Source organism: Capricornis sumatraensis, chromosome X, assembly GCF_032405125.1.
Source record: "Capricornis sumatraensis isolate serow.1 chromosome X, serow.2, whole genome shotgun sequence".
Classification (NCBI taxonomy): domain Eukaryota; kingdom Metazoa; phylum Chordata; class Mammalia; order Artiodactyla; family Bovidae; genus Capricornis; species Capricornis sumatraensis.
In genome coordinates, this window is record NC_091092.1 from 13,278,173 (window position 1) to 13,283,128 (window position 4,956).

The 4,956-nt window shown below is 41.0% G+C and overlaps 1 non-coding gene across 1 annotated transcript; it reads right to left on the minus strand.

The window, feature by feature from the left end:
- Nucleotides 1-2,052: 2,052 nt before the first annotated feature.
- Nucleotides 2,053-2,124, minus strand: TRNAE-UUC (transfer RNA glutamic acid (anticodon UUC)). Its single transcript has one exon. It is a non-coding gene; the product is annotated as a tRNA-Glu (tRNA).
- Nucleotides 2,125-4,956: the final 2,832 nt, after the last annotated feature.

Consider the following 4,956-nt stretch of genomic DNA (forward strand, 5'->3'; position numbering starts at 1 on the left):
GAAGGCAAAAAAGAAAAGAGAGGATGTCTAGGACATTCAAAGCAAGAGATTGATTCAATTTGTCATTGCTGGGTTTGTAAAATGGAGGTGACAAAGAGCCAAGAAATATAAGGAGTCTCTAGACGCTGGGGAAAAAAAAAAAAAAAACCCTCAGTCAACAGCCAGGAAGGAAACAGGGACTGCAGTCCTCTAACTGCACGGATTGAATTCAGCCAACAACCTGAATGAGTCCAGCAGCAGGTCCCTACTCAGAACCTTCAGATAGGAGTCCAAGCTTACTGCCACCCTGATTTCAGCATTCTGAGACCTTAAGCAAGGAATCCAGCTGAGCCCGCCTGGATTTCTGCTTTAAGCCACTACTTTTGTGGTTATTTGTTACAGAGCAAAGGAAAACAAATACATTTACATATTCTTTACAAAACACTTCTTTACCTTCTAGTACTACAAGACATTCCAGGTTCATCTTGTAGTTTCCCTGCCCTGATCCTAGGATCAACTATTTCTTCAAGGAGTCATGGTTCCTTTTATTAGAAAATGGTATTTAGAAACCAAGATCTGTGCCCTATGTGTGTTCATTGCTAATGGGGCAGCATTGTGTCTAGGCCCTCTCAGTGGACAGAACGAATTGTGCACACACACACACATACACACACACACACACACACACACACAGGAGTTCATACTGATGTCTCTGACACTAAATCCTTTCCTTTTTGCAACTTCTTTCTCTGACATAAGAAACTTGGCTTCCACTATCTACAACATATAATATAAATGTCTTTTTTTAACCTTCATACACATGCAGTGTATGGCTATACATGTAATGAACTGCTATACTACACTCTGAAATGGATATACCAACTAGAATACAGTTAATTTTGTGTTTTGCTTTGCAGTACCCAGTCAAAGGGTTTCCCTGGTAGCTCAATGGTAAAGAATTCGCCTGCCAATGCAGAACACGTGGGTTCAATTGCTGGGTTGGGACAATCCGGTGGAGAAGAAAATGGCAATTCTCTCCAATATTCTAGCCTGGGAAATCCCATGGACAGAGGAGCCTGGCAGGTTACAGTCCATGGGGTTGCACAGAGTCAGACATGACTTAGTGACTAAACACTACTACCACCTGGTCAAACGTCGTTTCTTAAAGTTACTTAGGTCATCTCCATTATTCCCTATCCACTTCAAGGAAGTGATTTCATACATTTTGCTATGGTATGAATGTTTGTGTCTCCCCAAAGTTAATTTGTTGAAATGTTAATGTGCAATGTGATTGTACTAGGAGATACTCAGTCATGAAGGCAGACTTTTCATGGATGGAGTTAGTGTCCTTATAAAAGAGACCCCAGAGAGCTCCCTAATCCTTTCCACCATGTGAGGACGCAGTGCGACTGGCAACCTACAACCCAGAAAACAATCTTCATTAAAATTCGACCATGCTGGCACCTTGATCTTTGACTTCCAACCTCCAGAAATGTGAGAAATAAATTTCTGTTGTTTATAAGCTACCCAGCCTGTGGTGTTTTATGATAGCAGCCCAAATAGACTAAGACGTGTAATTCAGTTCGATGTTTCTGTACTCTTTCCTGTATTCTCCTGACAGTCTAGTTGATTTTTAAGACTTCCATGTAGAAGGCTTTCTCAACTTTGGTACTGTTGACATTTTGGGCTGGATCATCTTTTGTTTGGATGGTTGTCCTGTGAGTTGTTGGATGTTTATCAATATTCCTAGCCTCCCACTAGGGTGCCAGTAGCACCAAGTTCCCCAGTGTGAGAACAAAAAATGTCTGCAGGTACTCCTAAATATCCCCTTATGGGCAAAGTCACTCCCAGTTTAGAAGCACTAGCACAGGTAAAAGTCACTCTGTGGTGTATGGTTTTATGGGTTTGCATATGCATGTTAATCACCATAATAATGTATAGAAGAGTTCTACCACCCTAAAAATTCCTTTCTGCAGCCTGTTTGCTATCAAACACATCCATTACCCCCAATCCCTGTGACCCACTGATCTGATTTTTTTTTTTTTTTTGGCCACACAGCTTGTGGCACCTTAGTTTCCCAACCAGGAATTGAACCCCGGTCACAGCAGTGAAAGTGCTGAGTCCTAACCACTGGACCATCAGGGAATTCCTTCACTGATTTGATTTTACTTCCATAATTTTAACTTTTTTAGTATATCATATAAATGTAATCACACAATATGTAGCCCTTAGTATCTGACTTTATTCAACTAGTATGATACACTTAAATTTTACATGAATACATGTTGTTGCATGAAACAAAAGTGTATTTCTTTTTACTGCTGAGTAGTATTCCATTTTATATATGTGCCAATATTTATTTATATATTCAACTGTTGAAGAACATCTGGATTATTCCCAGATTTTGGAGACTATGAATAATGCTACTATGATTATTCATTTGCAGGTTTTTGTGTGAATATGAGTTTGAAATTCACTGAGCCATATGGTAAATATATATTCAACTTTATATTAAAGTGCCAATTTGTTTTACAACATAGCTCTATCATTTTGCATTCCCAAAAGCAATGCATGAGAGTTCTTCTTTCACATTCTCACCACCATATGCAATTGTGGAGGGTAATAAAATTTTATCCATCCTAAAAGTATACACTAGTATCTCATTGTGGTTTTAATATGGATTTCCTTAATGACTCTCAATATTGAGCATTTTTTCATTTATGGTTTTTTTTTTCCATTTGGATATCTCCTTCAGTTAAGTCTCTTCAGGCATTTTGACAATTTTTAAGAATGGTGTCTGCTTATTTACTGTCTGTTTTTGGCTGTGCTGGGTCTTGGTTGCTGCACACAGCCTTTCCCTAGCTGCAGCAAGCAAGGGCCACTCTCTAGTTGTGGTGCGTGGGCTTCTCAGTGCTGTGGCTTCTCTGGTTGCAGAGCCTGGGCTCCAGGGCACTCAGACTTCAGTAGTCGCAGTATGTGTGCTCAATAATTGTGGTGAGTGGGCTTAGTTATGCCTCGGCATGTCAAATCTTCCCGGACCAGGGATCAAACCCATCTCCCCTGCATTGGCAGGTGAATTTTCAACAACTGAAACACCAGAGAAGTCCAGTTATATTGACAATTTTTTATTGAATTTTTTTCTTTTGCTGAGTTTTGAGAGTTCTTAAAATATTCAGAATATAAGTATTCTGTAAGACATGTGATCTGCAAATACTTTCACACAGTATGGCTTGCCTTTTTACTCTCTTAACAGTGTCTTTCATAGACCAAAAGTTTTCATTTTGATAAAGTTCAATTTCTCATTTTTTTTACTAGTGTCATGCTGATACATATTTTCTTGTGGTGTCATACCTGAAAACTCATTGCCAAAACCTGTGTATCACGGATATTCTCCTATATTTTCTCCTGGAAGTTATGAAGATTTCCTTCTGTCTTTGTTGTTGTTTAGTCATTCAGTCCTGTCCAACTCTTTGCGACCCCATAGACTGCAGCACTCCAGGCTTCCCTGTCCTTCACCATCTCCTGGAGTTGGCTCAAACTCATTCCATTGAGTCGGTGATGCCATCCAACCATCTCATCCTCTGCCGTTCCCTTCTCCTCCTGCCTTCAGTCTTTCCCAGCATCAGGTTCTTTTCCAGTGAGTTGACTCTTTGCCTCAGGTGGCCAAATTATTGGAGCTTGAGCTTCAGCATTAGGACTTCCAATGAATATTTAGAGTTGATTTCCTTAAGGATTGACTGGTTTGATCTCCTGGCAGTCCAACGGATTCTCAAGAGTCTTCTCCAACACCACAGTTGGAAAGAATCGGTTCTTCAGTGCTCAACCTTCTTTATGGTCCAACTCTCACACCCGTACATGACTACTAGAAAAAACATAGCTTTGACTATATGGAACTTTGTTGGCAAAGGCAATGGCAACCCACTTCAGTACTCTTGCCTGGAAAATCCCATGCATGGAGGAGCCTGGTGGGCTGCAGTCCATCGGGTCAGACACGACTGAGCGACTTCTTTCACTTTTCAATTTCATGCATTGGAGAAGGAAATGGCAACCCACTCCAGTGTTCTTGCCTGGAGAATCCCAGGGACGGGGGAGCCTGGTGGGCTGCCGTCTATGGGGTCGCATAGAGTCGGACACGACTGAAGTGACAGCAGCAGCAGCAGATTTGTCATAACTAATGCGGGAGACCTGGGTTTGATCCCTGGGTTGTGAAGATCCCCTGGAGAAGGGAAAGGCTACCCACTCCAGTATTCTGACCTGGAGAATTCCATGGACTGTATACCCCATGGGGGTCTCAAAAAGTTAGACATGACTCAGTGACTTTCACTTTCACTTTCTTCCAAGGAGCAAACATCTTTTAATTTCATGGCTGCAGTCACTATCTGCAGTGATTTTGGAGCCCAAGAAAATAAAGTTTGTCACTGTTTGCACTGTTTCCACATCTATTTGCCAAGAAATGATGGGACTGGATCCCATGATCTTAGTTTTTTTTAATGCCGAGCTTTAAGCCAGCTTTTCACTCTTCTTTCATCTTCATCAAGAGGCTCTTTAGTTTCTCTATGCTTTCTGCCATAAGAGTGGTATCATCTGCATATCTGAGGTTGTTATTTCTCCTGGCAGTCTTGATTCTAGCTTGTGTTCCATCCAGCCTGGCATTTTGCATGATGTACTCTGCATATAAGTTCATAAGCAGGGTGACAATATACAGCCTTGACGTACTCCTTTCCCAATTTGTAATCAGTACATTGTTCCATGTCTGGTTCTAACTGTTGCTTCTTCACCTGCAAACAGATTTCACAGGAGGTAGGTAAGGTGGTCTGCTATTCCAATCACTTTAAGAATTTTCCACAGTTTGTTGTGATCCATACAATGAAGGTTTTAGCATAGTCAATGAAGCAGAAATAGATGTTTTTCTGGAATTCCTTTGGTTTTTCTATGATCCAATTGATGTTGGCAATTTGATCTCTGGTTCCTCTCTGC